Source organism: Camponotus floridanus, unplaced genomic scaffold, assembly GCF_003227725.1.
Source record: "Camponotus floridanus strain SB8 unplaced genomic scaffold, Cflo_v7.5 scaffold1, whole genome shotgun sequence".
Classification (NCBI taxonomy): Eukaryota; Metazoa; Arthropoda; class Insecta; order Hymenoptera; family Formicidae; genus Camponotus; species Camponotus floridanus.
In genome coordinates this window covers 2,120,191-2,134,958 of record NW_020229214.1, presented here as the reverse complement: position 1 = coordinate 2,134,958, position 14,768 = coordinate 2,120,191, and the positions used below count along the sequence as shown (strand labels likewise).

Sequence of the window (14,768 nt, the reverse complement as noted above, 5' to 3'; positions counted from 1 at the left end):
AATAATGTAATAATAAGTGATAATTAAAATAAATATAAAATAAAATAATTAAAATATACGTAAAAGCGAGAATACAAAATATATTGATTATTTGAAAATTCCAAATTATATATTAATAATTTAATTAGTAAAAAAATAATATTTTAAAATAATTTTAAATTATGTTTTATGGCAAAGTACAATTTTATCTATTTCTAAATGCATTATAAAATAATTATACCCTATATGTCTATTTAAAAATTTTAAAAAACGTAATAATTTTTTAACTATATGATTACGTTATATTATTAAAAAATTGTTATCATAACTAATTTCATATCATACTTAATATATACATACAATATATATATTACACATCATTATAATACATCGTGGAAGGTTAACTAACACATCGAGCTAGGTTGGCCGAGCGGTCTAAGGCGCCAGACTTAAGTTCTGGTTCCCATCTGGGAGCGTGGGTTCGAACCCCACACCTGGCAAAATTTTTTTTTATAAAGTATTTGGAAATGAATAAAACTATTATTAAATTTTGCGAAATATTATAATAAAGTCATAAAATATAATTAATTAAGTCATTAAAATAATTCCTATTTGAGATTTACAAATATTCGGTATTTTTTCTTGTATTTACAATTTTATATTTTCTCATTCGTTAATATATTTTTAGGAAATTAGAGTCACATATAACACATTAATGATACGAGATAATGTTATCAATTTTAAGCATTTTCTTAAAATGTATTAATCTAAAAATATTTTCATTATATTTTTATCGTCTTTTGCTTCATATATTGTACAGAGTTATTTTACAATTTAAAAATATCCGTAATATATCTTATAATTATATAAGTAATAAGTAATTATAAGTAATAAATAAAAACAATTACATAATAATAAAAAGAATTAAATAATAAAAATAACATAAAGTACCATCTATCTTAGAAGTACAGTATCAATAGAAACTGTTACATATCGGCAATATAGATATCTGCATGCTTATTTTAGCTTGTTACCTTTAGATATATTTCAGATATTCTCTTCAGATGAACTCACAAGTTTCCTCAGTCTAAGTAGACAGTTAATTCTCGCAGTACTAGATGTCAGTTGTCTCTATTTCTAATTAAATTTATATTGATTATATCAAAATTATTAAATTTTTATTGATTATTTTTCTCCCTTTAAACAAAAAATATTTAATTAATAAATATATAAGCTTTGATATATATTATAAACATAAAAAAATTTACAAATTATTTTATTCTCACAACAGTTTCGACATTTTATTTCGTCAATTTTTTCCTTTTACAAAACATATATAAATTAATTTAAGCTTTAAAAATGACCTAAGAAATAATAATAAAAAAAATCGATACATATAAAAGCATTATTAATATTCAGAAAAAAATTTTAAACAATTCTATTTTCAGTATGAATTACATCTGCTAACAAATTGTCGCCATGTTTTTGATCTACTAATTATGACCAATTAATCTTAAAAAAATACTATCCATATTACAGAGATAATTTTTTTATAATTTTCTGGAATGTTAAATGGAATTAATTAAGACATTTTGTTTTCAGCAAAATAGTCCCATATGCATTATATATTTAATATTTTCTTACATCCTATATATTTTTTAAACATTTAAAATTTGTATTATAAATTTAATGCAAAATTAAAATAATTAAATGCTTAATTACAACAAAGCTCATCAATCATTTAATTATGATTATGAGCGTCTTTTATATTTAATTTTTTTCATTATTATTAACTACTTTAAACAAATTGAATCATTAATTTAATTATTTATTATCAGAAAATTATTTCAACAATGAATTTTATAGAGACATTGCTTATATTGCTCGGGAATATATTTTCTCTGTAAATCTTGCATCTCGTTAAGAATCTTATATCGATGCGGTGGCAATCGACTAAAGCTTTAACATTTCTACATTATTCGGCGATCAAATTTTGAAAGATCATTAAACGAAACAACGTGAAGCGGTCGTAAAACCGCCTTCGAAGTTTCCGCATCTCTTTCGAGCGGCCTCGCGTGTCAACCGAGACGCGACACGACGAAACGAATACGGCGACGAGCATCGGCCGTAAAGAAACAGCACGCTTACATTAGAAAACGATGAAATTCCGGTATAATATTATCGTGCAAGGCATCGGCCGCGCAGTCATAAAATCATCGTATGAATGATCGCGAGTATTCGCATCAACGATCTGCGTGCGTTTCCAGGAAATATGACGAGAAATCGCGAGATATTAACGAGGAAAACTGGTCCGCGAAACTTTACGTAAAAATGTATCCAAGCTCACCAGCAGCGAGCTCGGATCGCATTAATTTGGTTTTATGTTACAGAGTGATTATACGTATCCCAGGGTAAGGTAACACGGATACGATCGGCACCTTAATCCGAAACAAAGCATCCGTTTTGACAAGAAAGAGAAAGAAAGAGAGCATACGTAGATACGCGTGTGTGAGACCGCACACATTGTTTCCCATAAGTGAGCCCTCCGTTCACCTGCGCGATTGCGATGGAACGATGGGCTAGAGATCAGAGGGATATGGTATAATTATGTCGAACCACTTACGCGTGACCTCTTCGACTACCTTGAATCAGAAATCGATTATTCTCGCTCTTCTCTGAATTTTAGAATCTCCCGAAAGCGCGCCTTCTAAATTTTATGGATGTGGAAGCCATCGTATTTTTCTGCTCGGACAGAAATGAGATGAAATGATTGGAAGAATCGACAGCTCTCTTGATGTGAAATAAAGAAATCATTTTAAAATCCAGGATCCTGTTCTACGTGTCAACTCGATCATGAAGAAATTTGCAATCTTTGATAGGAAATTGTCGCCGATGAAAAAAAAGGGGATATAATTTTTCTAAATAAATTGTGAACGCGATAATTGTCCCTTTTGCAAAAAATATTAATATCCTATTTTTACAATTTAAAAACCTGATCAATTTTATGTTATTTTATATTTTATATTATTCAATTAAAAAATAATAATTTTTCACATTATCTTATGTAATATTCTTATTTCTTCCAGCAATCTATTTTGTCAAATTACATCTCTTTGTAAATAACTACATTATCAATGTATCATCAACGTAATAAATGTCGTACATTTATACGAATTCAAATACGCGTATTACGCAGTTTGTTTCCGTGACTAAATTACGTGAGCCGGAATAAAAATAGTATATGAATACGACGGCATTCCAATAATAACTTACAATACGGAGAAACCTCTTCTAGCGCGCGAATAACAGGTAATGACGGACTTAACGAGCGCGGTATAGATTCCGCGTAGGTAGGTATAATACGACATAAAGAGGTTCAGGGTTCGAGGTTCAAGTGTCCGTACACACGTTTCACGTGCGTCGTCGAGGTGTGGGTCGACGTGGATTCCGAGTACCTCACGCACGCGTCTAATAGTACATTCAAACACAACGGTAAATTAGCGCCAGCATGACTCCATCTCGAAGGGCAAACTCCCACATTAATCGACCATCTTCCTGACGGCAGGTCTCAAATGGCTCGTAAGCCGCTTTACGACGTAATCCGAAATTGTGTTGCTTTCGCCGATTAAAATTGAGATTGCCGCTATTGCAACCATGATAAAATCCGCAATGGAATTTATAATACATCCTCCATGGCTTCCTATTGCGGGAGAAGCATCGATTTAAAATTCCATATATACTTCCTATAACTTGCTGTAAATTCATGATGTGCGTCCAGCGTGCGTGCATTCAAGTGAGAAATGTTTCAACGATGTTACCAGCATTATAGCATAAAACATTCCTTCGATAAAAGGTGTTACTTAGTAAAATCAATATACACCGACGTGCCGCGTACGTATGACTTATGGATTCTAATCAATGAATATCACGCAATAGAATATTTACAAAAAGATTACTGCGTGTTGATAAGCATTTCGCAATAATTCATATACGCGACATGCATGACAATATTAATCAACGAGCTCGAGTTTATGATCACGAACATATCGAATAATTATTATTAATAAATAATTATTATTAAATTAATAATTATTATTAATAAATAATTATTATTATTAAATAATAATTATTTTTTATAAAGACAAATATATGTTTTTTTTTATTTTAATATAAAATAAAAAATATATTTTTTTATATTGCAATCACGCAATTTTATGTAAAATACAATAGCTTGAAATAATGTTACACGAAACATTTATGATACTGCGTTCCATCTCCTACAAGATGGACCTCGTTATACCGAATTTGGTAACGACCACCTTCGAAGTGGTACGACGCCACTTTCGTTTGCGTTTGACACTCCGTCCGCTGTGTCTACCACCGAGTCGTTCCTCAAAGACTCGTCTAATGGAGAAACCCGTGTGACAAGTGTGCGCATGTATATGTGCATGTACATGTAAAAACACATAAACTGAAGCTCATTATCGGTAAAGTCTCACTCATCTCCCTTTACACGTAATTCTGTATCATTTTCAACGAAAATTCTGCATCATTTAAATCGCATACCTGCGTCGGAAAATTTGAAATTAAATTATAATGAAACATCGCATATTCAAATGATTTTGCACGCTTCTGTTGGCGTAGGTATCACGAGGATGTGACTCTGCTATAAAATAATACCGAAGTGATAAAATATGCATGTACGACGTGTGTCTACGAGATATTGTGTACGCGCGTGGGAAGGTGACGTCGCAGGTTGAATTGGAACATATTGATACATCGAGATTTAAGACAAGATCGTGGCTTTGATTCGTCCCGATGTACCGTACACTCATGCTTATTAATATTACAATCGGTGCGTTATCGTCTCATAAATACGGTTGGCGATACGAAAAATCACGCGTCGCCGCGGGCTTGACGCGAAGCGTTAAATCAACCCCTCCTCTTCCTCTTTTCCTGCTGTTGTAAAACTCATTGATGCAAATAGAGCGCATTTGTCACGGTCGTTAAGAAACAAATCGTTCCGTTCCATCACGATCCGAGAAACCGTTCGCGCTGCGAACGATCCTGATCGAAATATTCATTGAGATATTTGATTGTTATTTCAAATATTGTATTCATTATCAGTTGCAATTATTGTAATTTTATATTTTTTCATGTTGACACCTAAACGTATGCATATCGTTGCCCGTAAACATTATGTAATATACTATAGTGGATTGTAAGTGAAATGTAACAGTAACTTGTCGCAACAATGTCTCGCGAAAAGGAAGAACCATTGCATTGTGGCAAGATTTTATCATTGCAATCGCCGAGCGAACACAACACTGTAGGTCGTGTTTCTCTTTGCAGGGAATGCAAGAGTCATGTGGGTTTCGAGAAAACAAGCGAAATAATTGGACCCTAAGATTCGGCGGAACGCGCGAAGACATATGTGACATCGTTGCTGTTTTTCTTTCGGGAGAATGCAAAGCTTCGGGATCTCGAGCGCATGTAAATTCTAAATTTAAACTTCAACTCCAACATTGCCCCCAAATTTTTCTTGATGTTTCTAATATTTTATTTTCTAACTTTTATTTAATTACAGTGTTTTTTTTGTATAATGCTAATTGAAAAGAAGCCTTATTTTCTACCGCATTCATCATGCATTTAATTTCAAGCGAATATTTATATTTTTGTGTTTGAAATTTTGACAGTTATATATAAATATCAAGATTAAGAAGACAAAAATGTTTATGCATATCGCGATATAAAACGGTGGCGTCATTGGGCAGTGATAAAGTTTTAAGACGCGGAAATAAAAAAATATGGGCCGCCCTTATAAGGCAGGATCTCACATACGCGTGTATTACAAGACGGCCGAGAGTCATGGGGGTAATTTATGACGCGGGACAAATTATGCCTCACCGAACCGGTAAGGAATTTGTGTGCTGCCGAAGGTACCAGTTGTAACTGCCTACAACGAGTGTTAATTGAAAACCACACTCCTAAACAATTATAAATATCTTATTATTATAATCAACCGAGTTTATGTCTCCCCCATTTATGAAGCGTACAAAATTAAAAAGCAAGAAACCAAAAAATATACATAAGTAAACAGTTCCTCTCGAGGTAAATTTGTCTCCAAAGATATTAAGAATACAGTATGTAACTATTTTTCTTAAAATATATACATGTCTTCGATAATATATTTAACTCTGCAACTTATAATTTCATTACGCATTAATGAAAACATTATTACAAATGATTAAACCGTTGAAATATATTTTGTAGATATAAATATAAATTTGTAGGAATTATAAAAGCAAAAAATTTAATAATAATAAAATTGAAAGTAATATTTAAAAAAATTATCCTTCCAAAAAACAGGCGCATATCGACATTACTGTTTATCAGTTTAATTTCAAACTGAATTTAAAATAATTTATTTAATAATCTGGATTCCTTATTGGGATTCAGAATATTAAACAGATTATTTGAAATTAGGTGGAAAAAAACTTTTAGACCAATAATTAAATTTATTTTACTTCAACAAAATTTATTAAATCCAAAGAAATATTTTTTTCTGTGTATTAAGAATATCTTTTTAGAAGATTTTCCTCTTAACTTAAGAGGATCCTCTTGGCGCCTCTTTTAATGGTATATATTTTAAAGATAAGTGGCATATTCTTAAGTTAAGAATACAATTTTTTCGGTGTACCTCTATTAAGATATCAAGAAAGTCTAAGGATTTTAATAGCTCTAATAATCCTATTTGCTGGCTAAGCTAGCGAGAAACCGAGATTTGAGAAGCGTGACTCAATCGCATGCTCCGATCACAGAGCGTTTTATCGTTTTAATCGAAAGCACCGGTAGCATTCTCAATTACACGCCATTGCGTGAAAAGAAAATATAAAATACTTTCAAAAATATACTTTCGAAGATATCTTATACTTTTTACTAGGTATTCTTGCTAGTATTAGGCACTTACTTTGCTTAGCTTATGTAATTCTTCGGGCCATATTGGACTTATCTTTCATCGCTTCTAGCCACATTTATTCTGGCTACATTTAGCTTCTTCCATTTCTAATAAAGATCAAAGAAGGAAAGAAATTCTTCTTTGCTGGCTAATTACTATTGCCGACAGATAAGCGTGAAAATTTTACTCTTATATAACTCAAGCGACCTTACGATCGATAATTGAACGTCGTTTTAATGTAATTTTACTTTAACTAAAGCCAAGTTGCCAATCAAAATTAATAGATTAATATTCTTATAATAATATATAAAATAATTTATTTATAATAAAATGTAGTTTATAATAAAATAAAATTAATCAAACTTTTATGTTATTTATCATATTACATATAATTTAATTAATTGATAGCTTATCTTTACATCAGCTAAAACAAGTTTTTTAATATGTAATAGATAGATAAATTATAAAAAATTAAGATAAAGTTTTTTAATACATTATTTATAAAATACATTAGCTAAAATTTATAAATTAGAATTTATTAATTTTCTTTCGTTTTTCATTTAAAATTTTAATTTATTTTTACATGTATATTTGAACAAAATATCTATATTACAAATTATTCAATTTAAGCTGTTCTAGTCCATCCGTTTTAAAATAATGAATTTATTTACAATTTACAAATCCGTTTTCTCTCTCGAAATAAAATAAACCAAAATTTTTTTCACTTTGATCAACTATTTGCGTAAATTTAATAATTTAGTAAATCATATTATATATTCGTGTATATATTTTAGGCTTTATCAAATTTTCAATTTCCGAGAGAAATAATTTTATTTGACGTTAAAGAATTTTTCTATTAATTTTGGTAAATTAATAAAATTTAATTATTGCAACATAATGACTTACTTTTTTTCTTCTTTGTTTTATTAAAGATACACAAATTTTTCTCGATTTCTACAGTGATTTGTCTACTATATGTTGCGGCCAATTTCAGATATTCCCAGCATCGAACTAGCAAACAGATGCGATTATTCATTTTTCCTCCCTACTCCGGCAATACCTCTTCCTTCTTGAATAATGTGCATATCTTACCACTGCGGTTTATTACAGCAAAAGCCATTACCGCTGTCATTGCATGCTCACACTGTGTGTTTGAGAAGAGTGTCTCTATTAAACGCTTTATACGTAGCACGTATGCACGTATAGTTTTATACGTTGGTTGATATATTAAATAATAATCCAATTAGTCATTTTATGTCTAAACATATTGTTAAATATAATATAGATATAATATATATTTCAATTTGATTAATACTTCCAAGATTAAAATACTTTACTAGAATATTATATAATTATGCAAAAAGCTATTTAAAGTTTCCCAGCTTACAAACACTTATGAAATACATATTTATACCCGTCAACGATAAGAGACACGCATGTTAAATAATCTCCAGAATGTAATCTTAAGTACAATAATTTCTTCTAATAACAACCTAACCGAAAGATATTACTTTAAATTGCATGTTTCGTCGATCGATGACCATCGGAAGGCGAAGTATGTACACATATACATATTTCGTGCATGCGATCCTCTCGAAGTCGTTCGACCGCAGGGACCATCTCGTCGGTTCCACTTCGTTCAGTGATTTGTAATTACTGCTACTAATATGATACACGTCGGCAGTAGCTCTCATTCGAAACGGCAAGCCAATTATGAGTTCGAGACGAAGGCTGAGGGCAAAACGTTATGTGAAGCGAGCTGCAGACGAGTCCAACAGGCTCCGGGAGCTTTACGATCTTACACGGCGCCACAGGTTAATCATCTGAATCTTCCTCTCGCTCTTACAGTCTCTCGATTGCAGATCTTTCGGCGAACGGATTCCTCGATTCCTCTTTCTGCAAGGGTTCCTACCGATCGCTACTGTCTTTGCTGATTCGACGCAGCTTCTCTCGGATACGCTGCTGCTGCTTTGGATACAGGAGCCCCAGGGCCATACACGCTTCCTCTACATGGACCACCTCCTACGGTCCCAATCTCGTTTTCGTAAATCACAATCATCGGCGAAAAAATCGATTACTGGATCGCGCACTCCCCGCTGCCGTGTTTACTAATCATGCAACACGATACACATCGGTAATTGGCTAAGAGACGATATATAAATAATTAAAAATAAAAATTTACGATGAAAATATACAGGCGAGATGCAGCATATGTATGTTGCAACATATTTATAAAAAGTCACCTCCTGCGTTTTAATATATCACTGCGAATTTAATTTTGAAGGCTAAAATTTCTCTCGTTTCATTCTCCACATGAATCGCCAATTCTTTAAACGTGCATATAAATCTCTTTAGATTAAAATATTATTTAGAAAATAGAACTTTATGAGCGGGTCTTTTTGTTAGATTTTAATTTAATTATATTTTTTCACACTTTTCTCTTAAATACACTTTTCTCTTAAAATAATAAAAATAAGTGAGCCCTTCCCTGCTCAAATTATTAAGTAAAATCTCGTATTTGAATTACGTAAATGATAAACGCATCCGGCTTAATACGACAGCGAGTGAAAAAGACGTATTTCTCGTTTCACGTGTCCCGGAACTCGATGTAATTTTCATGGAAGATCCGTGTAAGGTGCTAATTAACGTTCCAATAGGATCGACACCTTTTCTTTTCCAACCGTGCCGCGCGATTCCAGGAACAAAGCCCGAATTCGTGACGCGCCGTTCTATCGATCCCCGTCATCGCGATTGAGATGACAAGGTAACGTGGCAGTTCCGTTTCGAAATCATCGGTTTCAATCTTGCGAGAGGGATCTGTGTTTCGAGCATGGTGCGAGAAGTGGTTGGGAACGTGCAAATTGATTTGCGGTCAGTCACATGTCGATGCACGGTTCTGGCGCCACAGTTGGCATTCCGGCATTTCCGGAATGGCATACCGCCTCTCATCAGATCCAGCCTCGCATTAACACGGCTCCATATTAGCAGGAAAGGAGATTCAAGCACGGTGGATTGCCGACGCAATCTCGAGTGACAGTCGCATCGAATACGAGACGACTAAATATGAACGATCTTAAAATTTGTATATAATATAATAAAAACATGAATATCAATTTATTATCACAAACGCATATCGATTATAAAATATCTTAGTCATTATGATATTGTATTAAGCTACAATTTTTTTCATTATTTTTAATTAGCATATTTATAAACATCTAACGCATATATTAATTATATTATATTATATATATTTATATTATATTATATTATATTATTTATATTATATAATATAAATTATATAAAATAATTAATATAAATATATAAATTTAATATAAATTTATATAAAATAATTTATATTATATAATTTATATTATATATATTAATTTATATTATATTTATTATATTTATTAATTTCAATTAATAATAAAAAAAATTTTTTTATTATTTACTTCTCTAAATAAAGAATAAAAAAATCTTTATTTGACTGACTGGGTAGTTTAATTACTATAAATAAATGCTTTGTCGCAGCTTTGCGGAGAAAAGGTGATGCCCGAGCAGCCGAGTGCTAATTTTCTTTTCCATTGTACACCACCCATCTGGAAAACCATGTAAAGGATAGAATTTCCGGCTCGTCATAAAATTCCGCGACGATCTAACTAACTCCTGAGCGCGCGTAAAACCACGGGTGGCATTGCGGTGTACCGTAAAGTCCCGTTTACACCCGAAACGCGAGTGGTCTTAAGCCAGGTCGAAATCATGTGTGGGAACCAGGACCGCGCGGCACAATGGCAGGCTTATTAAAATTCCTGGCTGTATTTTATGCGCGCGAGACGGTGGGCACCATCTCGCGAGAAGGCACGGCAAGAAGCGAGGGACGATGAGAAAGAAAGAAACAGAGAGGGCCCTTGGTGAAGGAAAGGGAAGAGGGACAATTGGTAGGGGAATTGACGGGGTACGAGAAGGGGGAAAGCCACGCGACTCTCGGGGTCCAGGCTTAATCTCGCCACATCTACACCTACGCTTACTAACCGACATGGTGTGGGTACACCATAGGTAGGACCACGGGCGCATTTCACCGCGACGACTTCGGGTTTCATCCTTTCGCCGGCCTCGTTCGTTCTCCTTCTTAGGCCGGTCTCGGACAGGCTCTCGAAATTTTCCGCTTTAAAAGACACATGGAACGAATTGTTCTTCGTCAATGAGATATCATCCAATCTCATCACCAGCTCGTCCGTGATAGAAATAAAAGATTATTACATATCGCTCTATCGAAGCATGCAACAAAAAATAATCTAAAATTAATTTAAATTGCCTAGTTAATCGAATGATTTCTTAGAATTTATCGCATCATGTCGCGTAAGTTTGTTCGTTAGTCGCGTTCGATGAACGCGCTAACAGCAATCTTTGGATTATTTCATGATTACGATACCTTGCGGACAATGAAAGATAACGAGCAGAAAAATCTGCTACGCATTAATGCCCCTCCCAGTTATTGAGCAAATCGTGGAAATCCCCTTTCGGCTTATCGTACAAACGACACGCAACGTCGCTGCACGTGTTGCACCTATGCGAAAGTATCTACCGCCAGACTCCTACCGTCGAACATCCTATAGTGCACCGCTAAAGGCGAGTGCGTTACCCTCGCGCATTGCACGCTCTTATCGCGCGACGAACGCTTATCAAGCGCCAGTCTGGCCAGACTCCCTCCGCAGGTGAATGCAGATATGCAATCTACCTGTATTCGCGTCTCCGACGAGAGTGCGCGCGGCTTAGAAAGAGGACTCTTTCTGCATGTCTCTCCTGTGAGTCTCTTATCGCGAATTCCGGGCCGCCACGTCGTGCACCCCACCATCACATCCGGAACGGTAATTGAATTCTCGGTAGCAGCGACTATTCGTCTTACGTTAAAGAGCAAATTTGTTTCGTCACCAACACACACACGTACATGTACAACTCGTTCTCGATAACAATTCCGCAAAATGAGACAGACGAATTCATTAATCTACGCGAGTAAAATTATCGTCAGATAGCATGAGATCAGCGTATTTGTCGACTCATAAATTATGAAATGAATGTAATTATAATGACATATTTTGGTCCTATTATTTCATTCTCTCTCTGTACGTATAAAATTAAAAAGAGGACGATAATACGGAATCGCTCTGCGTAATTCCACAATATGCTAATTATTTTCGCAAAAACAAACCGTCGAGTAATAATTAAATTTAGATGTTCCCAGTATTCGAAATGACGAAAGACCATTACTAGGAACGTGTCGAGGTTGTTTTGAAGAGCATAAGTCGAAAACTTATATATAAAAATATACACCTGCTGCTGAAGCGAAGAATCTTTCCTATTCGCGAGAGGTCAAGAGCGTTGAATGAAATTCTTCTACGCGAAAGTTAATTCGAGGAATTCCGACATCTCTTGTCGAGCTCTTCCTGTCCAAGGATTCTCGTCCAGTTGGCCGTTCGCCAAAAGCAAATTAACGTAACGAGGAAAAGAGAGGCAGTTTTCACCGGAAATCACGCGGTAACGCGGCGCAGACAAAAAGGGACGAAGGGAAGAAGGACGGAGATTTCTCCCGGCGAAGGAATCCGTTGCCAATGCACCTTCGATGCGTTCACACCCACGACCGAGTGGACAAGCTGCCGGACCAGGCAGCTCGTACAGTCCCCGCTCCGGGTGGAGAGGAATCGAATTCAATGGGGAACCATTGTTATTTATCTTCCTAGGCGTGTTCTGGCCCGGGTCCAACGGCCCACGTGGCCGCGATTATTTATAAAATCGGTACCAAATAGGGCGCCGTGCTGGGCGTTAACGAGACCCGTGTCACTTCGTTGTGCAATCCGGAATGGAGAGCCGCTCTTCCACGAACAACGCGTAAAAAGAACACGGCGCCTCGCTAATGACATCGATAGTCAACCCACTTGTAAACTCATCGTGCATGCATGTTTTACGTTGATGACGCAAAACTTGACGCGGGAGTAGTAGTAGTAGCCGATGTTTTTCTTTGCGAGATGTAACATCCCTCTCACTTTTTCACGATTACTCTTTATCAAATATAAGATAACTTTTATTAAACCGATTACATTTTTGTTCACGCATTATCATTGATGCGATATTATTGTTATTATTATCATGAAATATTTAATTATTTAAATTTGATTTATAATGATTTAATTGATAACATATTTATAAATTCACCCTGCAAACAACAATATTTATCACGTGTGTTTAATAATCGATTAACGAATTAAACTATATTAGCAAAAATATCTTGCTTTCTAAGATCTATCAGATGCAATTTAGGAAAAGTCTCTTACTACATGATACGTTATCGCTCAATATTTAGTATCGCAGAATAACTGATGCCGTCAAAGGTGCGCAACATTAAATATCGGGTGCGTATATGCATTATTCTTATCGATACACTATCTCATTCACCTATCGATATAATAAGCTTGCTTTCAATCTTTATCCTGACTCGCTAAAGAAACCTATATATTCGAAACAGTCAGAAATCCAAGCAGCTGTGAGAGGTACAGGTTTGAAGAAAGAATAAAAGTTGGATAAAGCGATAGGTAAAAGAAGGAGCAGCCTGTAGATTAACGGAAAATGAGAGTAAAGTCTGGGCGCCTGAATTATTCATCAAAAAACTATGTGCTTAAAAGGTAGGCAGGAGATAAGCGGTAAGCAAAATGCATTAAAGCCGCCAATAAACTTCGCGCTCGAGTGGAATGCTAATATATTATTCGCCGCCAATCCCCTTCCTGCTAGATATCGTCGGACGAAAACGAACATAGTATAGTGGTCAGGGACGTGGAACATGATAGGATTAAAGTAGCCATGCAAATTTATATTACATCTTTTTATGTGTGCGCGCGCGCGCGTGTGTGTCGGTATCAACACAAGTTTACGTCTTAATCACCAGACCGATTGATCTTAATCGGCGCTCTATCCCTTTCCATAAATCTTGCAAGATCGTCAAGCAGCTTCCACGATCATGGAGGTCTCCTACGAAAAATAATCCACTTCTGAAGTGACATGAATAACATTTACGATGCTCGTGAATAGAAAATAGCATAAAGGTACGAGATAACAGCTATTCAGACTGCTAGACGATAGATTATGCTATCTATAGATTTATTTGACATAGTGAATCGTATATTTTACCGGTGCAATTGACTTCATATCATTGAAAACGATAAAATCTTATTGCAAATATTATAGCTCTACCGAGTAATATTGCTATAGCTATATCGTATTTTCATTTTATCTTTCTTGAATATATATCTGCGAATTTATAAATTAATATACAAAAGTAAAAATGTTAATCAGATTTTTACTGTTTTAATTTTCACTGAAATATCCATAGCTTAATAAAATAATATAAAGTCCTATGTTAAATTATTCAATCTCACATTAGACCGCTTTTTTTGATACGCGAGAAAAGTGTACATTAAAATTAATAAAATTAATAAAGTTAATAAAATTAATAAAATTATTAAAATTAATAAAATTAATAAAATCGTACTGTGGTCTTAAAATGGTATTGCGGTTTATATCTATTGAAATCTGAGTATATGCTCTGTTACGTAATTCATTTTCTCTATGGGAGTTCAAGAGCTTACGAACGATACTCTTACGATGGGAAATACCGTTCAACATACTTGATCGGTATTGTATATGGCTCAAAAATGACGAAAGGATAAATATAACGAGGGGAATAAATATTTATGACATCATTCTCGATTGCTCCTCTTGCAAGGAAGTTTCGCACGTGCATTGTGTCGATACATCGAGGATGCATTAAAAAAAAAAAGAA

General features: G+C 34.3%; 1 non-coding gene across 1 annotated transcript; it reads left to right on the top strand.

Annotated features, from left to right (window-relative positions):
* Positions 1-395: 395 nt before the first annotated feature.
* Trnal-uaa lies at positions 396-479 on the top strand. The gene has a single exon. It is a non-coding gene; the product is annotated as a tRNA-Leu (tRNA).
* The last annotated feature ends 14,289 nt before the right edge of the window (positions 480-14,768 follow it).